Genomic DNA, 27,976 nt, shown 5'->3' on the forward strand with positions numbered 1-27,976 from the left:
TCCCAGGGAAAGGCAATGGGGCAGCTCATGTCTGCACACCTGGAGCCCTAACGCCCCCCTGGTAGAGGAGTAGAGAGCCATGTTTGCCCCCTTGGCCTTATCTTTATTAATAGAAACTTGGGTAATGTCATCTGGGAGAAAATAAAAAGGCTGGCAGAAGAGGGTATATATTTTAAGATGACACAGTTTATATTTAGAGACTGGGATTATGACCCCTGGGAGACATGAAAGAAGAGGAAGAGATATTATAGCTGAGCATCTGGCCTGGGCAAATGTCATCTCCCAAAGTGGTTATGCTTCTCACCAGGTGCACACCAGAGCTGAGAAGGCACGGAAGGTGGGAAATCCAGAGCTCACCCATCCCTAGATCTTTCCACTGCCCAAGGTGCTAAGGGGATAGTCCCCGAAGTCGGGGCTGGACCAGCCTTTCCTGGACCAAGGGAGGCTGAGCCAAGCCATGGTGCACTTTCCCCAGGAAGTGATTTTGGACAATGTGAAGTACACCGATAGACATCAGGTGCTTGAGACATAGCATACTTCACCTCTGAGATACAGATGAGTATTCTCCACTGAGGTTTCTAAGGACTGACATCATCATTTTAAGCAGAACTGGAAGGGTGATGTGCTAATTTGACATACAATTATCACCTGTCTATGGAGATGGTACAATCTGTTCTTGGATAATTTTTACATTAAGGTTTTATTACTGCTTCCCCTGAAGTTGAGTAATCACCATAAAAACAACAATGCTTACCACATTTTTTCAGCTGCCTTCCATTTATTATCTCATTTTATTCTCATAATATCCACATAAAATTTGTCGAATAGCCTTTGACATGTTAATATAGAAGTTATTAATATAATCACTGTAGAATTTTTTTTAATCTAGGGAAATTGAATTAGAAATATAAAAATACAACCACCTGGAGAAAACCACTGTTAATATCTTAGTGAATCTATTTTCATTATTTTTCCATGCATATTTTAAATAGTTACGATATTATGTATAAAATGTTATGCACTATTTCTCTGCTAATATTATACCATAAGTACTCACTACAAAAAGAGGTTTTCTATACAAGATTCTTTGCAAATATAATCTTAAAGCAGCATAGCGTTGTGTTGAGGGATGTGTCATAATGTACTTAATAAATTCTCGATGTTTGGAATTTATTGATTTCCAATATATTCTGTTATACTGCTTCAGTGAACACTTCTGTGGATAAATCATGATCTAGGGTGAGGACTAGGAAGTTGCTTTTACAAATGAGAAAGCACAGGTACAGACATCATCCATAGATTCTCAGCCTGTGAAAGTGGGACAGCAATTACAGCATAGCCTTTCTTCATGCCTGACTCATTATGAAGAAGCAGAGAAAGGGGATTATCAACCCAGCCAAGGGAATAACACAATCAGAGAATTATAGATCTAAGTTTGTACCTGTGATCATATTCATGTTGTAGACTCTTACAACTGGATTAAAACTAAGAAAGGCATTTTAGATCAGTGGTTACAAAACTGGCTGGCACAACATTAACACATCAAGGGTTTATTAAACTAAATCAATAGGTTTAAGGTAAAGTTTGAAACTCTGTAACAGAAAGAAAGGAAGTAAAGAAAGAAGGAAGGAAGAAAGGGAGGGAGGGAAAGAGGAAGGGTGGAAGGAAGGAGGGAAGGAAGAAAGAAAGAGAGAGGGAGAAATGCAAAGGAAGTGGATGGCCCTTCTGCTTTGAAGCAAATTTGCTAGCATTGCTTTGAAGTTATTTGGCAACTTCCCTAAGATAACTGCTAGAAGAGATGGTTGCAAAGATGGTCTATATAAGGCAATGTTACAAGAGCAGGTGGGTCAGTGGGACTCCTGTGTGGAGTGTTAGCCCCCTGGTGGGTCTCCTAGCAAAAGGAAGAGCCACTTAATGGATGCAACGTACAGTAATCTGAGCTCAGGTGTGGGCATGGGCTCTGTAGCTCCTGATCCCACATAGAAGGGGCTGCTGATCCCATACCACTGGCCTCCCTGGTTGCCCATAGTAGCATCCGTTTTGTGTCAGGGATGTGGAAAAGGAGCTATCCCTTTAACCCTGGCTTACATTGAAATAAGCTGGTAAATGTTAGCTGGAGGCTGCATTGAAGTCAAAGTTGAAGTTAAACTCAGCAGTACCTCATTAGTGTGCTCAGGTACCCCAAAGACTATTCCAAACATGGCAGTGGTGAAAAGATTAGAGCATCTGCTGAAAATTTAGGGTCAGCCATAAGCGTGTAGTTTGGGAGAGTCGTGTAAGGGTCAGTTTTAAGCTTTGGGATCAGGTCACCTTTTAAAGATGACATCAGGGTGATCTGGGCTTGTGTCTAATGACTTCCAGACCGAGCGCGTTCCATGTGCAGTCCAGAAGATGAAGTCTCCAGATGCTGCTGCCTGAAAAGTCCACCTGGGACTGATTCATCCATCTGGATTTCCCTTCTCCTAACATCACGGTTCATCATGAAAGCAGGTCAGGTCTGCCTCTGAGGTTGTGCAGACAGCTGGTGGATGATGCGGGGAGCAAATCCCAGCTTGTTCTCACTTTGCCCATTATCTGGCCAGCTGGGCCCTAAGATGGAATGATTGCCCTGCCTTGGGGTGGCCATGGAAGGAAACACATGCAATCCCCTCTTATGTAGTGTGGTTTTGCTGAGTGCTAAGTGCACTGAAAGGCGAGATACCACCAGGGAAAGTGGGGTGTGCCCATCTTGCCTGGAAATGCATTGCCATGGCACTTGAAGTTGCCCAACGCCAGTGGTGTCCTTCCAGAGCAAGCCACCAGAAGTTTGCTCAAAAGGAAAGAGTAGCTTTGCCTCATTCTGCAGACCAGGGAGATGTCTGTGACTTTATATCCCCAAGAGAAGCCTCTCTGCTTGGGTGATGGGAAGAGAAAAAGGAGAAAGGAAAGATGTGGGTCACTGGGGGCCGGGGCCAGGTTACAGCCAGGTCATTGGGAAACATGGTCATCACACTTCCACCCTGCCACCCCCACCCCGCCTGCCCCCCGCAAAAAGCAGCATGATATCTGGCAGGCAATTACTCAGATATTCTTTCCACACTGATTTAAGTAGCAGGCTTTCACTTCAAATTAATATGGATAATAGTTTGGAGACCTGGGTCGACCATTCCACTGGCAGGTGAATCTGCTCTTTACCCTTATCAAGCTACTACATTAGAAATAGTTTATATGATTATGTAGGCATCAGCATTTGGCCATATGTTTAGGGGATGACATTTTGTGGTCCTGGGGGCTGGGTTTGATTTTACCATCCTTTTCTTAGATTCTTAGGTTATCCAAGTTTGTCTCTTCCTTCCTTCCTCTCTCTCTGTACCTCTCCCACCTTACCCTCATTTTTTTTAATCACCTGCAGTTGATCTTTTATTCCAGGGATTTTTCTTCTTTAGAATTCTTTTTTTTCTTCCTGTGCTATCACACTAAAGGGGCAGAACTGTGCCCACTTACAAGAATGTGTTCACTTTATTTTATTTATTTTTTAGAGGTGGGGAGGAGCAGAAGGAGAGAGAATCTTAAGCAGGTTCCATGCCAGTGCAGAGCTGGATGTGGGACTTGATCCCACCACCCTGAGATCATGACCTGAGCCGAAATCAAGAGTCAGACGCTTAACCCAGGTGCCCCAAGAATGTTTTCACTTTAAAATCCCATCTTCTTAGGTAAAATAGATGCTAGAACTACAAAGTCCAGATACCAACTACAAAGGATAGATGATAATAGATAGATAGATAGATAGATAGATAGATAGATAGATAGATAGATATAAGACAAGTAGGTAATACACACCTATTTATTGTTTCCAAGATACAAAAGTATCTTGCAAAAAATGCCACCCTGACATCGTGAAACAAACTCGAGGGCAGAGGCCACATTTCACAACCACATAACACAACACCTTTCCTGGGCTGACAACCTGTCTCCCACTGACCTTGGGCTTTTCTCGAACTGACCTGTGGCTCATTGCTGGGGCAGGTCCTGATCAGCCAGGCAGGTGGAATGTTAGCGGAGCTTGACTGGAGGCCCCTAGGTGGTTGGTCCCGTCTGAGTTCAAGGAAGTACTTCATTCTTGTTATATTCAACTTCAAATCTGAGAATCGTGTGAGAGATTCATGAGACAAGAGGTTGCTTAGACAAAAAAGACAAAGTACATACTAAAAAAGTACCTATTAAAGACCATACTCGGGCGCCTGGGTGGCTCAGTTGGTTAAGCGACTGCCTTCGACTCGGGTCATGATCCTGGAGTCCCGGGATCGAGTCCCGCATCGGGCTCCCTGCTCGGCAGGGAGTCTGCTTCTCCCTCTGACCCTCCTCCCTCTCATGTTCTCTGTCTCTCATTCTCTCTGTCTCAAATAAATAAATAAAATCTTTAAAAAAAAAAAAAAGACCATACTCTATGAGTTCCTGAAAAATATACTCTTTCAAGCCACTGTGGTACTTCTGCATCATCAGTCCTTACAAATAGTCACTGTGCAGTCATACGCTGCACAGTACAGCATCAAGCCCTAACTGCTCTGTGCCCTGTTTCTTCGTTCATTGAAACAGGAATAAAAATAGCATCTAACCCATAGGTTTGTTGCGATGATTCATTAAATTAAAACATACATCACAGAATAGTGACTGGCCGGTAAAAAGCCATAATATATTTTAGCTGTCTTTATTATTGACTGAGATAGGATATATTTATGGGTCTTAGTATTACCGGTATGAGCTAAGAAGAGGCAAAGAAGCAATGCTTACAGAAATGAGCTTTTCTCTCCATTTTGTGGATGGGGAGTGATCTGCTTAATGCTAAATAGGAACGCTTTCTGACTGTTGGCACATTGACTGCATGGTGTCTATCGCTCAGATAATAGCACAGGAGGGACCCCTTCAAAGTGGATATATTCGCAATGGTTTTCGGAACTGAGGTTACTTAGCTGAGTACAGAACACTGGAGAAAAGACATGACCACTATCCTCAAATACTGATGGGCTGACATGGGGAAGAACAGTTACCTTTATTTTGTTTGGATCCAGAGGACAGAAGTGTGACCAGCCAGGTAGGAGTTATAGACAGATTTGGATTCAACATGGAAAGAACTTTCTAACCCTCAGAGTTGTGGGCAGTTCATAAAATAATCTTCACCAGCAGGATTTTATTAAACTCTCTGTGCCTCAGTTTCCTTTTTTTAAAAGATTTTATTTATTTATTTATTTATTTATTTATTTATTTATTTGAGAGAGCAAGAACATGACCAGAGGGGGAGGGGCAGAGGGAGAAGCAGACTGCCCACTGAGCAGAGAGCCCGATGCAGGGCTCCATCCCAGGACCCCAAGATCCTGACCTGAGCCAAAGGCAGTTGCTTAACCAACTGAGCCACCCAGATGCCCCTGTGCCTCAGTTTCCTAATTTGCAAAATGAGGATAATAATATCTACTTTTTAATTTTAATTCAATTTAGTCAGCATATAATGTATTATTAGTTTCAGGGATAGAATTTAGTGATTCACCAGTTGCGTATAACTCCCAGTGCTCATTACATCAAGTGCCCCCCTAGAATAATATCTATTTCTGAGGGATGTTGTGAAGACTGAATTCATTAATATGTGTACAATCTTTTAAATAGTGCTGGAATGCATTTAGCATTTTGTAGACATTAGCCATTGGATAACTGCCCTGTAAAGATGGAGAGGGGCAAGTGTTATTATCTCTTATATTATGGACAAGGAAAACAGATCAATTATCAAGCAACCTGGTCTACTCTTAGACAACTGATCACTATGACAGCCGGAATGACCCCAACTGGCATTTCATGGGTGTGCCCCCAGCAATAGCGCTCTCCATAGTCTCAATTCTTGGAGCAATAAACTATATTGTATATATTTTTGGAGATCTCACAGACTGTGAGTCTTTAGTAAATACTTACTGTCTAGACTTAAATAATCGTACCTTCTCATAGAACGAGTATGGACTTATGCTCTAGAATTCCAAGTATCCCCATATCCTTCGCTAATCATGATCAGGGCAAACCACAGTCTAACTGGGTACCGGACAAAGTCATTTTACATTTTTTCCTAACTCAACAGTTGCTGCAATTTAACTTGATGAAATACAACATAGGTTTAATTGGAACTTAGCTGCAAATTAAGCACAAAGAATCTGTAGAATTGACTGCTCCTTAAATATCACTTAGCTTAGCAAACTAATAGCTCTTCTATGGAAATGCCATTCTGGGTAGACATTAAATTGTGGTTCAAATGGCAAAACAAACAATGTGTGGGCTCCTCTCAGTATTTATTGTGATTATGCTATGTGAATAATAAGTAATATTTGAGGACATAAGTCATTATTGGCTTTGCATACTTCCGAAGCAGTCAATCCTAGAGCCAGGATCAACAAGCCCCAGGATGCCCTCCTGCTTTTGTTTTTTTTGTTTTACATGTGCTCCTACATAAGGCTGGAGGGGAGTTATTCCCTCTCGAGACATTTGGTACAGCTCATTTACATATATTTGCTGTTTTCGTTATCCAGAAATCTAGGGTGTTGATGGGATCTGAAATGCAGTATGGCTCTGTGTCCATAAGCAGGGCAAGGAGAAAATGATACATTTGTCCAAGTGTCAGACTGTCCACAGGAGACAGGGCAAAGCCATAAAGATTGTGGGGGCTATGGTCACACGGCACCTCTGATAGACACATGGAGTTATGTTTCCCATTAAGGATCTCACACGCTCTTATGGTTTAAACATAACATTTTGATCCTGATTCTCAGTCAGTGGCTGAAGGCCAGGGCTCCCCAGAATGCCTTATCTGTATTGTCAATTGCCTGCTGGACATGTCTGCCTCAGTGTCCCATGGGACTGACCACCCATGATCCTACTTCCTTCAATCTGCTCCTCTGTTTTTCTTATTCTTGTGACTGAGTGGATCTTGGCATCATTCATTAAGCCAGAAACCTTGGAGCTGACCCCTGTTTTTCTCTTTCTTTGATGCATCAATTCTGGTCACCATCTGGGTACTGTTGATTCTCCTTTTCTTCACTTTTTCTATCAAGCCCTTCTTTCCACATTCACTGTGACCTTCTCGATTTAAGACTTATTGTTTCTTTCATGGACCATTGGACTCCATGTCTAGGTCTTACTCTGCTGACAGTCTTGCTACTTTCTTTCCTCCCCCCTACAACCATGGTGACCTTTCAAAATGAAAACCCAAATATATTACTCCCCCCTTCAAATCCTTCCCTGGCTCCCTGAAACCTAAATGTGAAGACCACGGTATGGCACTTAACACCCTGCATAATCCAGCCTGTCCTGATTCCCTAGCCTTGTCTCTCTCCACCTTATATTCACGTTCTGTTATGTGACAGTTCTCTTTAAGCCTCTGCATGGAATGTCCTTTTCTGCCTTCTCCCTCTTCGGAATAGCGACTTACATTTTTAAGTAATTAACTCAAATACCATCTCCTCCAGAAAACCCTCCATGACTACCTGCTCTAAGTATAGTTGACCCCTCTCATCTTTGAGTTTTCCACCTGAACCTTGCATACATTTCTATAATAGAATTTACATTATATTGCATTCAATGGTTTACATGCTGTCTTAGTCCATTTGGGTTGCCATAACAAAAATGCCGTAGCCTAGATGACCTATAACCAACCAGCATTTATTTCTCACAGCTCCAGAAGCTGGGAAGTCCAAGATCCAGGCACTAGCAGTTTTGTTGTCTGTTCAGAACCCACTTCCTGGTTCAAGAACGGTTATCTTTTTGCTAGAACCTTATATAGTGGAAGGGATGAGGTAGTTCTCTGGGGTTTCCTTTACAAAGACACTGATCCCATTCTTTAAGTGCTCTGCCCTCAGGACACTTTCACCTTAGGGGTTAGGTTTCAACACATGAATTGGGGGGGAACAGGGGAACATCAACACTCAGTTCATTACACAGGCCCTTCTTCCTCCACTCCTCTTAAGTCTCCAAGTAGAGACACTCAGTCTCCCTCATGTTTTAAATTCCAGTGGATTACTCAACATGGCATAGGACTCGAGCATTCACCAGTAAGAAGGCATAATGGAAGCCCATATGCAGAGTAGGAAGGCAAAAAGGAAGGATCTGTGTGGCCGCATTCCTCCAAGTGACAGTGAGGTGGGAAGCAGGGAGACTTGTTAGGGGTTAACCTGGAAGTGGGGTTAATGGGGATGAGGTCGGGACAAGTATCCTGGCAGGGGAGTGGACAGAAAGCTCAGGACATGCAGGAGAGGACAATAATTTTTTTTTTTCAAGACCAGAATTGGGGGCAGAGAGTCAAGCTTTGCTCTCAGCCCCCAAGTCCCTGAGTGATGGTCTTTAAGCACACAAGAGCTCTGTATGAAAATCATACCATGAATTCAGATTCCAATGTTCCAATGTGGTCTTTCCACTAAAAGAGCACATGGATTTTTCAAACCATCAAAAGGTAATTTAAAACATCAGGACCCATGTTTTACTGCTTTAGTGAGTCACAGCGTCCCTCATTAAAATAAGTTTTTCACACATCTGGTCAATGTTTAGACACAATGGCTTTTGCATTCAGTTCTCTCTGAGCTGGAGATAACACTTTGCATGTTGAATAGGGTAGTAGTTGGATTTTGTTTATTCCTGGAGAATCAAGCAAATCACAGGGTCAGAGGAACCCAGAGGACTAATGCTTTCTGCTTCATTTATTAACTGAGGGCGCTCCCATCCCAGGCCACAGCCTGGAGGTCCACTCCCAGAGCTTAATCCTGGGAGACAGCCCTGCCACTGCGGCTTACTGTCCGGCCGAAGACCACACAGACCCAGGCCTGGCTCTGGGGCCAGGCATTCACCAACCCAAACAATGATGAACTGCTTTCCTCTCTGCCCAGCCACACTTCCAAAACCAGAACTCTGGGGCACCCCCACTCCCTGCCTACTTGCCCTGAGTGCCTCCTCCCCATCTGAGGAAGAAGCAGACCCTTAGCTCCTCAGAAGTGTGGTCTTCAGAGAAAATCCACTTTTGTACTAGGAATTAAAGCACCTCTGCATTGTAGTGGAAATACCAGATAATTCTGGAAAGAATTTTGGATGACCAATCATGAGCCTGACACAGATAATCTATTGGAAGCACAAACAAGTAAGGGGCTTGAGGTCCAGGGTCCCAGATTGGCCACTGCTGCCCTCTGGGCCACCAGGAATGACTCCATCCAGGGGCCAAAGCAACAGGAAGCCAAATGTGACAGCAATGGGAGCAGAGAACGGGGTTTTCTTCCCCTGTTCTGGACCCAAAGTCCCCTTTCTGTGAACTCCCTGGGCAGTGTCACTGGCCCTCACTTGCAGCCTTGTCATTTCTAGCCTGTGCTTTAGTTTGCTAGCTGGGCAACCGAGCAAGTTGATAAGAAGATGGGGATAAAAGTATCAACCTATTGCATTACTATAAGAAATAAATCCTTAGTGTTTTTCAGAAGTGTCTAGTTAAGTCAGTACCTGGGAAGAAGCAGGATTTTTTAAAATGCTATTTTTCTTCCTTTCTTGACAAGTGTGTAGCACTGTGGTTAGGAACGTGGACCCTGCAGCCTGACAGCTGATGTTAAAATCGGGCTCGGCTGAACTAGCTGTGTAGCCTTAGGCATATTTCTTAGCTTCTTTTCACCTCAGCTTTTTCACCTGTAAAGTGGGGATAAGAATCATAGACCCTATTCCAATAGGATATTGCAAGGATTTAAATAAATGACTATATACAATGTGCTTGGGACAGTATTGACCATATGCGTGATGAGTGTTGCAAAGCTTGGCTCTTATCATTATTATCCTCCTTATGTAGGAATAATTCATTTATGCAGTCTCATGGAGCCCATAGAACATTACTCCATCCATGGCAGGTGCTCAATACCTCTCTGCAAATTGAACGAATGAATGGATGGAGTAACCTTTCTTTTAGACATTGTAGGTACTTCACAATGCATTTTGTAAGATTCTCATTCAGACAAGAAATGTTTATGGAGGGTCTTCTACATGCCATGTGCTGTGCTAGGGTGTGGGGATACCATACCTCACAAAGCAGACATGCAGTCCCAATCTGGAGGTCTCAGCTGTCCTCTCATCCTGGTACCTCGCTTAACCAATGAGGACATGGAGGCCCAGAGAAGACAAGGAATTTCTGGGAGGTGGTAACTTGTAGACCAATTGCCTGTTCTTAGGATCCATGTGTCGATACCCCATCTTGTTAGTTGAGACTGGTTTGTTTCAATGTTCTTGTTGGTATGGGAGGCAACACAACCTAGTGGAAAGAGCTTGGCTCTGGAGTTAGACAAAATCCAGCTCTGCCATGTGCCAGTGGTACCACGGGACAATGTGCTTCAACCGTCTTGGCTTCAGCTTTTCTGTACAATGGAATATTAGCTTCTGCCTCATCTATAAGAGCATTCCTATTGCAGAGTTGCAGAATGAGAACCGGGAGACACACATGTCCCACATGGTGCCTTCATTTTGTTATTTTTAATTGAATTCGTTGCAGACATTTAACAATTTATATAAACCCTAATGTCTGGCTCCTCTTGACAAGTCAGAAGTTCTGGCAGCAACATTTAACTGGAGTGAACAGCTGCCCCCTTGGACATGAACCTTCTGATATGGCACAGTCCTCCTTTCTCCATTCATTTCTCATACCTGGCCTGCTCCACTCCTTGGCCTACCTGTCTGACCTCTGTAAGCATGTCTGTTTTCAGGGCCTGCTGCATGGATGAGGTCTGTGGGGGTGGGGGGGACATTATTATAAATGATCAAGTTGCTTCCCTTTTTAATTTTCCCTAGACTATGTGCTTCCTTTGTAGAGCCACGGGATGTGTTTTCTCCAAATAGATGACTTTTTCCTGTTAGCTTCACACAAGATTTAGGAGGCACAAGAATAGTAAGATGAAAATGGAGCAATATGGGTAGAGGGACATCGATGCTTCAACTTCCCTAGTCACCTCCACCCCAGCACAATGCAGAAAGAAGAGGGAGAGGTGAGAAACTGCACCAACCTGAGAAACCAGGGGCTGTTAAGGAGTGGGCTGGTCGGGGCCTCGTGAAAAATGGCAATTTGGCAGAATACTTGATTTCCTTCCTTCCTAGAGCCAACATGAGTTTTATTTATAACTCAGCTCCCAGAGCTGCTTCATGTTAAATCAGTAGTGGAGAGGCCTGCAGGGCTCCAAGCGGGAAGTGGCTTTCTAGACATCTGGACTCGAAAGCTGTGTGGTGCAACAAAAGGAGCCCCAGCCTGGGGCTGGGGGCCCGGAAGTCTCAAGTCCTTGTTCTGGCTCCTGATCTGTCACTGATGGGCTGTGCTGTCTTTGAAAGTCATGTAGCCCCAGTTCAACCCACTTTAGAAGCAGCTGTTAGGAGCATCCAATGACACAACTGATGCATGTGTGTGTGTGTGTATCAGTTTTATACCTAATGTACCCCAGATGACATAAAAGAAAATTCAGATGTGTCATTTGTATTAAACACGTAATCTTCTACGAGGCTCCATGCTGATGAGACCAGACTCTGGGTCCAGGAACTTGAGGTGAGAGAGTGCCTCGGGGCTCACCACTGCAGCATCTGCAGAACAGCCAGCTGTCTATGTGTGTGTGGGGGGGTACAACTGGGCAGAATCTTATCACCCAGGTAGCACAACAGGGCATGGGGGCTAGTAAGTAGTCAGTGAGCAGCTGGATGCTGGCTTGGCAGGGCATGTATGACTCCACCCTTGAAAGAAGCTTGGCCCATCAAAAGTGCCCATCAGGAAGACGCTTGCCAAATGAGAGGAAGGGCAAGCAGTTCAAAATCCTACCAGGTAAAAGATCTCATATTAATAGCCAAGATCATTTACAGGAAATTCACTAGCTGAGTCCGTATAAGCTGGGTGATGAAGATGAAGGTACTTGGAACTACTCCTACAAGGAACATATAAACAATAATGTGCAGTTGAAAAAGGGAAGAAGAGGGAAAAACGACCTGAGGTTGGCTTGAAATATGACTCGTGTCATATGAAAAAGCATTAGACCAGCCACAAATGGAGATTTAAGAATAATGGTAGAAGTTACAGGTCTACTGATTTTTCATTTGTGTATTTATTTATTTATTTTCATTTATCTACACTAACAATTAGAGTTCAACCTCAGAGCTGCACACTTGCATTAAATCCCCACTTTATCATTAACTGGCTACATGACCTCAGGCAATTTACTTAGTCTCTCTGAATCTAATGTTTTTTATTCTGCAAAAACAGGGATAAGAAGAATATTTATCATGAAGGGCTGTTTTGAAGGTTAAATGAGTCAATGCAGGGAAGGTGATTGGTATAGGGTCTGGCATACACTAAGCACTCAATAACTGTTAACTATTATTATAATTCAACCAGCACTTACTAAATGCTAGACTCTGCACTAGGCATCGTGGTTATGATGGTAAATAGCACACAGTCAGTCCTCAAGGACCATCCAATCTAGAAGTGGATTGATATTTGCAAGAATAGTCCTGAGAGAGAAGCCCGCATCTGTATAGGGATCAAATCCCCATCAGCAGCTATTCTTACACAACAGCTAATCAGCTACTTGGAAAGATGGAGCAGAAGGGACTCACACTTCAGGATGGTCCTTGGATGGGGTGACCGTTAAGGTCCCCTCTAACCCCAATAGTCTCTGATTCTAAATTTCTTCCTGGAGATAGTGTTGAATATTTATGTCCCAATCCAGAGCCGGAAATAGGCTGTGGGAGGTGGGGGGATGGAAGGCAGCTGCAGCCCTTGGTGACAAGCCAGTGTCAAAGCCCAATGGGGGGCAGGGCTCATATGCCTGACCACAGGCAATCACTATGTCTTGTCCTGCACTTTGGTCCCATGCCTCCAGGCAGTGACCTCCCTGTGAAACAGGGGCCTGCCATGACTCCTCTTACCCCAGTGAGTACATGAGGTTCTTCAAGGATCTCTTAATGGTCTTGACCTTGTCCACAATATTTTATACCTGTCACTTACTGAGGTCTGTTTACTCTGAAATTATGGGGAGGGTTGACATTGTGCTTGGAACAGCATTTGATGAATGTGTTCCCTGAACCCTCACCCAACAAAAACCCAGAAGAGAGTCTGAATTTAGGAATATGTGCTCAGTTATGGGTTGTATCCTGGTTTACAGTCTTGCCCCTTGTCCGTGACCCATTCTTGGGAGCTGTGACCAACAGCACAATAACAACCTCAGACCCACAAGAAAACTGCAAAGGAGCCACTTTTAGTCCATCAACCTGAAATACCCTCCACATGTAACCAACATGTGTCCTTAAATTATGCAGGAAAGAATAGCCCTCCTTGCTTAGATGTCCAAATATTTAGAAATACTTGAGTTGAGATGAAAAATACATCAAGTGTTTTTATTTTTAATTTGTAATCTGTAAGAAATCTTTTTAAAAATTTAATTAATTTTTTAATAAATGTAATTAAATTCATTTTGTATTTAATATCCAAAAAAGATGATACATTGCAACTCAGCATTGGTACTCATAGATACACAAGTCCCACTGACAAATCCCCTAATCCTTACAATCAAATAACTTAACATTTGTTTCAATACCAATCTTCAGTATTCATCATGTTTTGTGAATGTTGGTTTTGACTCTGGAACTAGATGAAAGGCGTCTTAAAGGTGGGAACCATATTTTATCATCCCTTGAACCTCATTCCATCCTTATAATAGCTAACAATTATTGACCACTTTTTATGTGCCAGGCATTGGGCCCAGAAATTTACATAAATTCATTTATTTAAATGAATCCTTACCCCAAATAATGAAATAGTTATCAATATATCCATTTTACAAAGCAAGAAACGTAAGCTCATAGAAGCTAAGTACATTGACCAATATAAGACTACTAGTAAAGTAGTACTAGTTTGGGACCCAAACCCAAGTCCATGGAATTCAAAAGCTCATCTACCTAAGCTGTTATGTTTTCTTTAGCTCAAGCTGTGCACAAAATAAGTCTTTCTTATTTAATAATGATTATCCAGGCAGTTTCATTTCAAGAGAGTCTACTGTAGTTTGCTCCACTGAATACCTGATTATAAAGCAGGTTACCACGGGCAAGAGGAACTTTTGTGATTTTATTTCTTGGAAGTCCAGCATTTCGATTTTTTAAAAATATTTTTTTTTGTTATCAGTATGGATAAAGAATCCTCATTTAGGAAAGATTACGAGTTGACCAAAGTAAGAAATATATTTACTCAAATAAAAATGTTCCATGTAGTTTTGGTTTAGAAAGGTTGAGATTCAAATACAGTGTGATGGAATATGTTTTGGGATGGGGTTGGTGGTGATGGGAGGAAGAGGTATTTACACATTATCCTCCTTAAGTTAGTGTGGATTCTATTACCTGTTCTCCTTCCTCGTCCTGCACCCCCCTCCAATACAAATGAAAATGGGACCACAGATTGTTCTAGTCTGCGTCGAACTTCAGGGGCAAATTATAAGCATACTTTGAATATATTTTAGTTGGGACCTATGAAAGAGGGCCAAGTTCACAACACTGATTATCTAAGAACATTGCCTTATCTCTCCCTCATACTGACAGAACAGAAAAGAAACTTGTTTGTTTTATGCTTTATATTTTGGATTAATTTAATTGACTAGATTTCAAATTTTGCAAGCACTACTTTTGAAGTTTTCTTTTTTCTCAAACAACCCATAATTTTTAATCACTTATTCTGTCATAAGCACTATATCAGGGACTGGAAATATAGAGATAGGGATACAGGTCCTGCCCCAGTAGCCCACAGCCGAATGTGTGTAGACAGTGAACTAGAGGTTGCACCACAAATCTGACATCTTCTGGAGTCATCATTTCCTCTCATGTTCCAAGTATATCATGTGGGCTCCACCCTAGATTACTCTACATACACCAATGCTGAAGTTATTTTTGAAGCCCTTTTTAAAGAGATCTCACTATTGAAAATGAATTTGGGGGGAGCAAGAAAATTCTAAAGCATTATTCTTGGCTTTTAGGTTTTCAGAGTTTCTGGTGCTAGTGTCTGGGCCACTCTCAAGGATCATGGGATCCCCTGTGTTACATCTCCTGAGCAAGCAGTAGCCCCATCTAGCCATGTTGTCAGTTCCTAGAGGGAGAGGCAGCCCATGGGCTCCCCATTAAACAAACAAACAAACAAACAAAAAAGATAATTATGGGAGAAAACAGGAGAAGGAAATTTTAGAAAAAAGTCAAATTTTTTAAAAGCCAAAAACAAAGGAAAGGGAGTGGGAAGAAGGTAAAATGTGGGAGAAATAGGGTGTCTGGGGAATTGAGCTTGAAATGTGGGACTTCTGAGTCTCATGTGGACTTTTCATGTGCTGGGCATATGACAGGTGCTTGAGACTGAATCTTCGGGGGCTAATGTCAGGGGAAGCTCCAGAATTTTTCCTATCAACTAGAAGATGCTGGGAAGAAAGTCTCCACCTAATAATACAGTAGGACCTGGAGAGTTTACATGTAATATTCACAGTTTTGACCACTGAATTACAAGGATCCATAATAGGCAGAAAATGTTTGCTCAGGAAAGGATCATAATTGAGGGTTTAGAGCTGCCAGACAAGAAAAATTCATTCACTCACTCATTTATTCATTCTTTGAAAAATATTTATTGACCACCTACTAGGGCCCAGGTCCTACATCAGGTGCTGAGTTTATATCTATGAACAGGACATAGTCTGGATACCCAAGATGCTCACCTTCTAGAGAGGGAGAACCATCAATAAATGAGCATTAATTATACAAATGGATGAGATGTGAGTAAGAAAAGTATAAAGTTCTGAGAACATACTTGGGAGGAGCTCCAACCCAGCCATGAGAGTACCCTGGTGAGTGAGGTGGCATGTTTGATATCAACAACACACTTCAATTAAGTTTTGTTGTTCTCAATGGTTAACATGTATATAATGAAGTAATTAAGAAGGCCTGCGTGTGTTTGTGTGTGTGTGTGTTTATTCATGTAAAAAAATGATCCAGAACAGGGACACCTGGGTGGTGCAGCCAGTTAGGCATCCTACTCTTGGTTTTGGCTCAGGTCATGATCTCAGGGTCGTGAGATCAAGCCCTGCATTAGGCTCCACGCTGAGCCTGGAGTCTGCTTAAGACTCCCTCTCTCTTTGCCCCTCTCCACCATCTCAAATAAATAAATAAAATCTTAAAAAATATATTTTAAAAAATGATCCAGAACAGAAAGACAGCTAATGATACGGTGGTATTTAAATACTTGACAATTCTAGTAGTTCTCTTATATCTTTATAAATGTCATGCATTTAATTAGCAACTATGGAGAAGAAATTGACACCGCAAGTCTGGTTGCTGAGTTATTTCACGTCCAGGGAAGCCTGGAACCATAACTGACACTTGGGCAACTCCTTGTGTTCTCGCGTTACTGACTGATGATGTTGTATATGCCTAGATAAAGGGGGCATGCTGTACCAGCTAGTCAAGACTTTGCAAGATTATTTAGCGAGAGTCATGATGTATCTGGTTTCATTGTTAGGGGAGTTTGGTTAGCAAGGCTAACTGCATAGAAGTATATACCTATATGGTCAGCCCTCCTTAGAAGCTTCAGATGCTGAGATTGGAATGGTCCTCCCTGGGCAGAGACATTCTACACATGTCGCTGTAGTTTTTCTAGAGAAAAAGTATAGACTGCCTGGCCCCAGATGGGGCAGGACTCAGAAGCCTATATCTCACATCTCTAGACTCCACCCAATGTGTATCCTTCTCCTATTGCTTTTGCTGTGAATCTTTGCTATAATAAACTTTGTTGTAAGAAAAAGTGAGTCCTTACAGCAACTCACCAAACTTGAGTTGGTCATAGGCTGCTGAAATAACCCAAAAGATATACTGAGAAGCATTATGAACCAGAGAAGTTGTATGATGGTTAAGGTAGGGTGAGAAAAGATGAAGGTATTAGGTATTGCTTTTTACTTTATTGTTTTCAACTAGGAGAAATATAGAGTTCTTTTATTGTTTTAAATCAAATTCAATCTGCTTGAGACCTTCACTCATCAAGGTAAATGTAAATTCTAATCTTTATTATGACAGGCTGCTTTTTATCTTAGGTTCATAGAAGAGTCCTGGGGTCTAAACCAGTCCAGAGTTCTGAGAAAGGCCTTTGACCTTTAGTGAACACTAGTTTTTGATGGCCTGCTCATTGTCTATGAATGTAGACAGCCCCACTGTCCTCTGCCAAACCTCTGCTCAAATACTGTCCAGCGTGTGTAAGTAACCAAGAAACCACTCCCCTTGAGAGCCTGCCTTCTCCTTAGAGTCATAGTGAGGTATGCCTCACTGCTTACTGAACTTACAGAATCTTGTCTCCTCTCAAGAAAAACTCCTTCCCCAACCCCAGTCCAGCAGATTCTATTTATCTGAACACTTGGATCTCCCCCACACTGGAAAACTTACCTCTAACTTACACAGATGAAGCTTCCAATCACAAAAACCTCCTTAAATTGTCCTCTGGGGGTCTGGTAACATCTGCTTTGGGCCCTGTAACACAAAAGCCACTAATAAATATTTCAGTCAAGGTAATAGAAAGGTTTGGCTATCTTCTTGGGATGTAAAGGAGGAACAACTTACATCAGAAAGGACAACACAGAAATGAATCTTACTGCAAATTATCTTGCTCCATTTGGAATACTCAGTCTCCACTTAATAGAGGAAATTAGTCTAGTGAACAAACTACTCCATAACAAAGTAAAGTGCTAATGCAAGTGTCATAACAAAGGTGCATACACACTAAAAGCAGTAGAAGGGACAAAAGGGCTTGGGGTACATTGTGGATGGACTACTATAATGAAACTCAATGGGTAGGCTGGACTTGGACCAAGAGAGGCCCCTTACTATCACTGCTCAAACCCACCCAAGAACCCACAGTTCAAATCACAGCACCAAAAACAATTAGCAACAATTAAAGTCAAAAGTTTATTTCCCCAAAATCAGGACCCAGAAGGATATTTTTATGAAGAGGCAGCATAGAAAGAATTCTAATCAGTTGGGCTTTATCTTCAATGAAGACGTAATGAAAAGAAGACTTGTACTGGATATAGAGGGGCTTTATATCCAAAGCAAGGACCTCCCTTGGTATCAATATTATTGGCTGTGTGTAGAGTCAGTGGAAAATATTACTAAGCTCTCCTCCTTGGAAGTCTGCAAGATTGGCACTGATAGAGCTTGCAGTAGAATGGAGAAGACATCAACTGTCAGGTTAAAGAAACCCGAACTCTCCTACGTGGCTTTGGGGAAAGTTCTCAGGTTCTCACATAGAATGGAGATCATCATATTTCTTTTTCAGGGTTGTTGTGAAGTTTAGAAATAATATCTGACACATAGTGGACACTAAATCAATGGTAGATAATAGAATTTTCTCTTTTAGATGACACAAGTGATTTCGTGTCCAGGACCAGGTCACTGGGCTAAGTAATCTCCAGGCATCTCCTCCAGTCCCAAGACTTTAGCCACTGCTAATGCTAGTCCTCTTTCTTTTTGAAAGAAGCTGAACTCCTGCAGCTGTCCTGGCACACTGATCAAGTTTATTATCAGCAATGCTTCATTTATTCCCTACAAGGCCCCACTCCCTTTATTTACCCCCACTACCACTGGTATCTTGTCTGAATCTCCTAGACACTGCCTCCAACCTTCTTTCTCTCTACCCCACCATTTGAGTCCCAGGTTCTCCGGGTAATTATTCACTTAAGTAGGAGGCATAGGGCTAATTTGATCAATTCATCTATGCCAGTGTTTTAATAAGTGCTAATGGGTGACCTGCCAAGGTGGGTGAACATCACATGGTGAAACACTGGTAATTGAATATCCCAGGTAGTTAAAAAAAAAAGAAAAGAAATCAACGCCAAAAGATATCTTCACTCTAGGAGATCTCCCTATAGGCCAGTGACAAGGTATCGTGGGCTATTTGGGGGACCTTGGCCACACTCAATAAGGACACTCTAGGTTGCTTTCTGGTGTACCTACACAGACAGATCAACCTAGAAAATATTCCTGCTGCTTTACCAGGGCAGTCAACCCACGGGCTGTGCAGGCTGAATGCTGCAAGCCACACTGTAGCTAAGCCAGATGGAAAGACCCAGACTCTTCTTCATTCAGGACCATTTCCTTAGTTCTAGGGAGTCAGACTTTTGGAACGATGGGGTTTGGAGACACTTTGGAAGTCATTTATGCTCATCACTTCATTTTTTTCTGAAGCAGAGGCTCAGAGAAATGTTGTTATTTGTTAGGCCCCAGAGCTAGTTAGGGCTGGGCTGGATCTGGAACTCATGTTTCTTAGCTCCAAAGCCGGAACTGTTTATCTTCACCAATCTGATCCTTACATATACAAACTTACCTATTCTAGAAAAAGGCGCCCTTGTGGTGGAGGATCAGAAGACCTAATCTCTAGACCCTATTTTCCCACCAGGAATCAGGGTGACCCACAATTAAGTCTCTAGAACTCAGTTTGCCCATCTACAAAATGAGCAGTGTTCACATGGTCCTGTGTCCCTGGGCTATTATTCTGAATATAAGGGAATGTTTTGCTAATAAAAAAGATGCTAAAAAAATACTGGTTGAATGAAGGAAAGAAGGAAAGAATTTAGAAAGTCAAAGCTCACACACACACAAGTTATTCTAATTTATCTCCATTTTCAGATATAGAAGGAGGCTGGAATAGCATTGGTCTTCATAGCTAACCCCAGAAAATGGAATGGCTTCCTGTTGGAAATGATGAGCTGCGTGCTTCTGCAGGACAAGCCCTTGGGGCAGGTAATCTAAGCATCTTCTGCCACCTGCTGATGGGCTGCCACTTCTGGTACCCAGACTTTGGCCATGAGCCCCTGGACAGACACTGAAGGGGATGCAGAGAGAGAGAGAAAGAACAAGCTGACCACCGAAAACTAATGGCCCTCATGAAATGGAGTGTCTGCAGGGCACAGATGTCAATCTGGGATGGGAGTGGGGAGAGGGAGAGACAGAAGGAAGTAAGAGGAGATGGGGCAGGAGGGAGGAAGAGAGAGAATATGAGAATTCAAGGGACCTGGAAGTTCAGCTGGAAGGACATGCATACTAACACCCAAAGCAAATATCCAAACCTGACCATGAGTAATACAAGGGACCTGGGAAGAAATTCCCTTGGGTGAGGCCACACAAAGCTCAGCTCTTGGGCTGCTGTGCCGTCTCTCACAACTCTAGCCACCGCAGTCAACTCCCAGGGGAAACATTCTGGTCACCTGAGTTCCTGACTCACAGTCTGACAATGGCTCTTAGCTTTCACACCATCCTGTGTCTGGGAGACTGCCGCTTCTCTCCTTCTCTGCACAGAGTGAGCAAGCTGCTGACATTTCTGTGTCAGCCACAGAAGCTGTGATGAGGAGAACAAGGAAATACGTGGAAGAGGACAGATGATTCCCTCACATCTCCACCCAGGGATTTGCGAACGGCATTTCCCCAGGAACGTTCTCTAGAGCTCCATCATGGGAGAATCAGTTGCCTGTCCACTGGATCATAAGCCTTCCTTCTACAGGCTCAGGTAAGTCTATAAGACCCCCAGGCAGACCTCCAGTCCCTTCAATGGAACCCATCAGGGTTTGTGTGTGTTGTGAGCAACTTGTTCATCGCATGGACTTGGCCTGGGCACAAGCCAGCTCCATTCCAGGACCATGTGACATTGGCAGGGTTACTCACTTGGTTGCCCTCCAGAAGGGGCATCTGGGGACACCTCCCTAGAGTGACTACAGCGTTTATCACTGGGATGACTCAGCCCAAGCCTCCCACTCCCTGAAAAGGGACTCTGAGGCCAGGGCCGGGGGGGGGGGACCGTCGATTAGACCCATCTATGGCTGGGAGAGCACCGGAACTGCCCCTCACCTGGAAAGCACGAAGGATGGGGTGAGTAAAGTTCAGGTCAGTGGCTCAAAAACTCAGAGGGAAACATGAGTTTATCCCAGAAGCATGGGTGACAGGTGGGACATTGTGTCCAGAACCCCAAGGAAGATCCTACTGAATCTGAAACTTTTATTTCAGATTTCCATTCGTTCCATCTCGCTGATTTCACTCCCATCTTTATCTTGTTTCTGTCACGTCAGTTACTTAACCTTGATTAGAGGAGTTGATAGAACACAGTGTCGGGTGGGTTCTGCCTGGTTTCCCAGCCCATAACAAGTGCTGCTTCCTTCCTCTGAGCAGATTGTATTGTGTCTGTCCAGATTACAGACAAAATACCTGTGTGGTCCCTTCTGTTTCTGTCGTTTATGAGTTTAGGTCGCCTCTCGCCAACGTGTTCCTCCAAAGAACTAGCCTCCTCTCAGGGTTCTAATCCCCTGTGGCATTCAGCACTGGGACAAGCACATGGCAGACACTTACTCAACACTTGTTGCTTGGTTGTTCTCAATCTTTAATACCCCAGGGAAAAGGAGTTTCGCAGCCTCACCAGTTGCCAAATCCTAAATCTAAACTCATTTAGAAAGAGGTTGTGATAGCAAAACTAAAGCCTGCATTTTGTATACTGTCTCTTATTCAATTTCAAAACAACTCTGTAGTTTAATTGGTCAATTTCCACCTGCGGGCCTCCTGGTTAGCGCTGTATTGCTCTCCTGATGTCGCCACTAAAGCTATTCCTACAGGTTTACCATAAAAATGACTGTTATTTGTGTAGCACTTAGTCACTTACAAAGTGATTTGCCAGGTATTTTTACTTAGTGCATCGCCCTCTGCGGCTGGCGGTTCAGGCACCTCAAAGGTCTTCAGTCGCGGGGAGCACACTTGGCTCCGGGCCCGGACGCTGCTCTGGAAGCTACAGTGTGTTCGCCACGTGGTCTGCCGGCCTGCTCAGCCTCGCCAGCTCCAGCTCCAGCCCTATTTTACCCCACAGGCTTCTGCCCTCAAAAAATGTTGTTGCTCCTATTATCCTGTCTTCACAGCTGCTTCTCAAAGGACCCCCTCTCTCCAGCCTGGCTCTGGGGGCCCCTTCTCTGGGTTTCCAGAGCAATCCAGATCTCTCTCCATCGGAGGACTGACCATACCACCTTGTGCTATCTCCGTGGGTCTCCTCCTGAGACCTGAACCACTAACCTGAATGTAAAGAGATGAAAGCTAGCCGAGTGCTGGAAGTTCTAGTAGGGAGTGGGTCACTGCACCGGGGAGCTGGTGAAGGTCAAAGGGCTTCCCAGGTGCAGATGCATTCAGCTGTGTCTTGAGGGAACGGCAGAATCCAGGTAAAGAGAATGGTGGCCAGCATCAGAGGCAGAGGGAACGGCATGAGAAAAAATGATGGTCTTTTGGAGCCTAATGAATATCGGTATGGCTGGAATGTAAGTGCAGACACAGCAGCTGGATTGCAAATGCCAAGCTGAATTGTTTTGACTTTATGCTGTACATAACAGTTCTCAAGCCAGTTTTTAAAAAATCAGCCTTCACCCTATGTATAAGCCCGGTGTCATCAAATACATCTTGCCTGTTCTGCAGTCATTCTCAGGGTGGGTGGGGTGTTCTCCAAAACCACTCTGAACAGCACTGTTTACTACCCCACTGCTAGCCGGATGTGGCTACATACATTTTTGTCTGAAGTCATTTAAATTTAAAACAAACCGAAGGGGGGCCTGGGTGGCTCTGTCGGCTAAGCGTCTGCCTTCGGCTCAGGTCATGATCCAGAGTCCTGGGATCGAGCCCCGCATCGGGTTCCCTGCTCAGCGGGGAGCCTGCTTCTCCCTCTCCCTCTGCCCCTCTCTCCTGCTTGTGCTCTCTCTCTCTCTCTCTCTCTCTCGTGCGCGCGCATGCGCGCGCGCCTGCTCTATCTCAAATAAATAAATAAATAAATAAATAAATAAATAAAATCTTTAAAACAAACAAACTAAAAATTTAGTACCTCAGTCATACTCGGCACATTTCAAGGGCTCAATAGCTACCTGTGGCCCATGGATGCCCCATACAGAACAGCATAGAGGGGAGTCTGGGCAGGGAGGGATACAGGATAAGGAAGGTTGGAAAGCTGGAGGCCAGAGATGTCAGGAGATTGTCACACGGCTGACAGTGGAAGAGCAGGACCTGAAGCCTGAATTTTGTCACTTTTAACTGGAGTGACCGCCTCTAGATTTTTCTCTTCTCCCAACTTCCTGGAGCTGGTTGGCAAGGAGTCTCATCTATGGCCCGATCCTAGCCCAGCGGTGCCGGAGCGGGCATTCTGTGGATGGTCCAGGTCTATACTGAGATGACATAGGTATGAATCCCATTCTTTGTTTGGTTGATGCAGAATTCGGTGAATCCCATCATCCCCTCCGTGCCTCAATCTCCTCACTGGTAAGTGGAGAGGATGCATTCATTTACATCTACCGCACACAGTATTGAGAAAATCTAGAACTTTCCAAAATCAATTAGCAATATGATTTTTTTTTGTATCAAGAACATTTTTCTTTTTTTCTGTAATTTTAAAATAATACATGGTGGCTGTAAATAGTTTGCGGGAAAAATTGCTGAAAAGAATGTGTAGAGACAAAAGCATTTAGAAAATGATAGTCATTTACTTGCACAAGTGAGTCTAAATTTGAGAACAGTGGTCCTCAACCTTGGTTGTGTATTGGAATTTCTTGGGGAAATTTTAAAGTCTTGGTGCCCTGACACCCCAGACTAATTAAATCAGGATCTCTGGGAATGGAACCTACACATGAATCGTTTTTAAAACCTCCCCATGTGATTCTGATGTGCAATGATTGAGAACTATAGTTCTAGGATAGTTCACCGGGTTAAAGAATATATACTCCAGGTATGTAAAGAAAAGACACAGATTACAGGTTGTCTGCTCACACTGGGAAAAGAGCCATTTTAACAAATGGCTAGCACATGGCAAAGTCGCACACAGGTATCAGCCATTGGAAAGGTCAAGGTGGAAGAGGACTTTGGCTGCCTCCATTTTGACCTCAAACATTTTAGTTGGGTTCTTGTTTCCAGCTTGTCCCTTGGCTCAGGCGGAAGACCCTGTGGGCAAAGCATCCCCAGATGGGAACCAAAACTCTGCCCTCCAGCTGCCAGGAACGCCCTGAGCCAGCAAGACCCTGCCCGCCTGTGACGGACTCTGCCATGATTGATTGAACCTTCACTGCCTCCCTGCAGGTAGGCACCTACTTTTGCCCCATGTTTTCCTAATATACCTGGAAATATTTTCTGCATTTTGGAGACAGTCTGCGAGGTTGGTCCACTGTTTTCCCAGTGTTGGCCTCACTGAAATAAATCCCTTTCTTGTTTCACCACTGTTTGTTTTTCTGCCTTTGGGTTTTGTCAGCGGCAAGTGACCAGACCTGGCCGGTTTGGGACCCTGGAGTCAGGTGTTCTTGCATCCCTTGTATCCCTGAGCACCAGCTACTGTTGGTAGATGATGCTGTTCGGTAAGGAATTTGGAACTTACGGCAACTGGCCTAAGATCTCCTTTATTTGGGGGACTTCATGGGGACAGGGTAACCCTCCTAGTGCTTATTGTTGTTTGCTTTCCTCCTGCCTGTCTTGTTAAGGGTGATATACACACTTATAAAGCAGGGCAAGAGGTCAGTTTTGTGTTCTCATAAGGAATTATGTAAAGTACATATATAATGTCCCTCTCAACCTCAAGCCCACTCCCAAGAGGTCACCACTGAATATTGTAGAAGTAATACCTGTGCTTATACAAATCACACACACACACACACACACACACACTGCACATCTTGGGACTTCTACTAAGTAATTTATCATGGATACTCTTCCATAGCAAGGCCTCAAATTTCTCTCATTTTCTAATAGATATGTATTGTTTCCTAGTTCCAGCATATAATGAATTTTTTGGATATTCCCCAATTGGAAGTAAGTTTTGCCCTCACCTTTTTCTATTTTACATTATCATGCTTGTATGTTTCTCTTTAGCTTTTGCACAAATGTAGTTAGAGGATAAAGCCCTAAAGGTGTGATTGCTTAGGTTTGCCAAATTGCCCTCCAAAAAGGCTACAACGATTTACATTTTCTTCCGATAATGCAAAGAAGTGACGAGCTCCCCACATCCTTCTCAACACTGGTCTTCATTTTTTTTAGAGGCTCACCTAATGGATATTTATTTATTTATTTTTTTATTTTTTTAAACATCTTTTTTTTTTTTAAGATTTTATTTATTTATTTGACAGAGGGAGAATGAGAGAGAGAGAGCACATGAGAGGGGGGAGGGTCAGAGGGAGAAGCAGACTCCCCGCCGAGCAGGGAGCCCGATGCGGGACTCGATCCCGGGACTCCAGGATCATGACCTGAGCCGAAGGCAGTCGCTTAACCAACTGAGCCACCCAGGCGCCCCCACCTAATGGATATTTAAAAGTGCTTTGCAAATGATTAAATGCTATGCAAATGCCAGGTCTTATGACTAGTAACCTTTTCTGAAAGGCCCCACATCAAAAGTAGCTGTTCAAGCCCCTGATGGGGCAGTACACTCCAGAGGGTTTATTCTATATCCTGTCATTTTCTGGAAATAATGTTTTTGGGTTTGGATCCTATTTTCTTAGGCCTAAATGTCAGTCTTCCAGGGTGATAGGGGTGGCAAATAATGAGTGAGAGGGACCCTCCGGCAAAGGCAGCAATCATTACTCTCAGAGCTTTTCTGCCCAATAATTGAATACCACAGCAGACAGGCCACTGGTGCCAACCAAAATTTTATTGAGCCACCCTAGCAGGGAGTAACTTGTGAGGGCCTCTCCTCCACTGTCTTCAAAATCTTTATTCCATCTATTTTCTCTCTTCTCATTTTTACCCGTTATTTGGGGTGCTGTGAACTGGAGGCCTTCGCGTTTATGAACTCACTGTTTTCAAAGAGGCTTAACCCGGTGGACTGAAGGAGTGTCTCCTGTTGACTTCAGCTGGAAAAGAAAGGAAGTCTGACTCTAAGCTTCTTTTTCTCTACTACGGGATCCATTCATCCCAACACCACCACCTGGTGAACTCCTAGCTCTCCTTCAAGAACCAGAGGACCACCTTTCAAGTCCATTCTTTTATAGAGCCTTGCCTGACTATTACAAGGTTCATCACTCCTGCCTCTGCCTTCCATAAATTTCATTTATACCTCCAGGCTATTACGTATAGCCCAGTCATTTCCTCTTGTGCAGCCTTCCCCACCCCCATTCCCCAATTAAGAATTCCTCAGCTGGACCTGAGTCTTATTTATCTTTGTATCTCTAACTGGTAGTACCTGGCAAGTTTTTCGAATGGACTTTTCCTCATTTTTGAATCCCTGCCTGGGTTGGACATAACAAAACAAATAATAACAGGTGACATAAACGCTAGTGCTCTCCAAATATTCTACAAGCTCCCCCATATTTCCCAGCCTCCCTTGCATTTGTGACGGGGTCATGTGACTGATTCTGGTTCATGGGAGTGAGTGTGAGTGAAGCATTGTGTGATATTTGCTGTCTGGGGCAGTAAAAAGGGGACATGAGCTCCATGCATGCTCTCTCTCCTGCCACTATGGCTGGAAGCAAAGAACCCAGAGACAGCAAAGTTGTAAGCTAGAAGCAACTCAAATCTGACCACTGTTAAAAAGTAGCCACCAAGCAAAGCAGAATGGCCTATATCAGACTGTAGTGTAAGTGAGGAATAAGCCTTAGGGATCTGAAGGTTTGTTGTCACAGCAAAACTTAGCTTACCCTAACTAATACAGCGTATGAGTTTCATGTGAAATTGTAGGTAGGAGAGAAGCTCTTAGAATAGATGCTATCATTTGATAGTGAAACCTTTTCATAACCGAGAACAAGTCAGGATTTGTGCCATGGATTTGATGATTGCAAATACAAGTCATTTTCTGGGAGAACATAAGCATCCCCATTATATTGATGGAGAATCCAAGGCACAGAGAAGTGAAGGGATTGGCTTCTGGAATTATGAGTGAAATTACCATGAGAACACAGACCTCAATTTCATCTAAGCTATTTCTGATCACTCTTCCTGGATGGAATTTCCTCTCCCCCAATATTTGTGTCCTCTGGGGTTAGTATTCTAGGAATAAGATCAGCCTGTTTAGAAATGGGACAGACTTTGCATGTCTAACGCTAATTCCACTTAAGAATATCTGTTTTGCAAATAATGCAATATATGTTAAGAAAAAAAAAGAAGAAGATAGCAGGAGGGGAAGAACGAAGGGGGGGAAATCGGAGGGGGAGACGAACCATGAGAGACGATGGACTCTGAAAAACAAACTGAGGGTTCTAGAGGGGAGGGGGGGTGGGAGGATGGGTTAGCCCGGTGATGGGTATTAAAGAGGGCATGTTCTGCATGGAGCACTGGGTGTTATGCACAAACAATGAATCATGGAACACTACATCAAAAACTAATGATGGAATGTATGGTGATTAATATAATAATAAAAAATTTTAAAAAAAAGAATATCTGTTTTGAAGCAACATGGTGGTAAAAAGGTTAATACTTAAAGTTTGAATTTTATTTTCAGGCAGACATCCTGAGCCCTGGAGGAAAGATTGCAGCTGCCCTGTGGCCCAGATAATGCAATATCAGGGTGAGCAAGGACATCTTAGAACATTCTGATCTCCTCCCCTGAGACCAATTAAAATCTGTAGGCATCTTTCTTGTTGACCAGACTGACTTACTAATTGAAACAAAATTGTGATATTTTCATCAGCTTTCTCTTATCCCTCTCTGCCTTGCCAGAAGAGAGAAAGTTTGATGACCATAGGTCTTCAAGCATATGAGGCCCAGGGAACAGATCTACTCTCACCTTAAACCGCTATACCACCATTATACATTGAACAAGATCCTAACAAGGATGGTGCAAGATTGAGAGTGTGGTAATATCTCCAAATCTTGGATAAGGAGAAGCTGAACACCAAAACATCACCTTCAAGATGCCTGATAAACAATAAATCTGTCATTTAGCAGCTACTGTTCCAATAAACCAGCTTGTGACCTCAGCCTTCCTAATTAACTA

The 27,976-nt window shown here is 43.3% G+C and overlaps 2 long non-coding RNA genes across 5 annotated transcripts in view; one reads left to right on the top strand and one right to left on the bottom strand.

Moving 5' to 3' along the window:
* LOC145722074 (uncharacterized) overlaps nucleotides 1-17,526 on the bottom strand; it is a 43,298-nt gene extending 25,772 nt beyond the window's left edge. The window contains exons 1-2 of the long non-coding RNA XR_014146106.1: nucleotides 17,452-17,526; nucleotides 3,984-4,120 (exon numbers count right to left, since the gene is read on the bottom strand). This is a non-coding gene — a long non-coding RNA (uncharacterized LOC145722074). The remainder of the gene's footprint in view (nucleotides 1-3,983; nucleotides 4,121-17,451) is intronic.
* Nucleotides 17,527-20,376: 2,850 nt separating this feature from the next.
* On the top strand, nucleotides 20,377-27,960 carry LOC115943297 (uncharacterized). Of its 4 annotated transcripts, XR_004077890.2 has the most exons (6): nucleotides 20,715-20,925; nucleotides 23,285-23,331; nucleotides 23,980-24,141; nucleotides 24,311-24,413; nucleotides 27,482-27,547; nucleotides 27,671-27,960. It is a non-coding gene; the product is annotated as an uncharacterized LOC115943297 (long non-coding RNA). The 4 variants fall into 4 exon arrangements; XR_014146605.1 differs by lacking the exons at nucleotides 20,715-20,925; nucleotides 27,671-27,960 and adding an exon at nucleotides 20,377-20,566 and having other exon boundaries at nucleotides 27,482-27,616; XR_014146604.1 differs by lacking the exon at nucleotides 27,671-27,960 and having other exon boundaries at nucleotides 20,720-20,940; nucleotides 27,482-27,616.
* Nucleotides 27,961-27,976: the final 16 nt, after the last annotated feature.

This window comes from Leptonychotes weddellii, chromosome 6 (assembly GCF_054177405.1).
Source record: "Leptonychotes weddellii isolate Sample4059 chromosome 6, ASM5417740v2, whole genome shotgun sequence".
Lineage (NCBI taxonomy): Eukaryota > Metazoa > Chordata > Mammalia > Carnivora > Phocidae > Leptonychotes > Leptonychotes weddellii.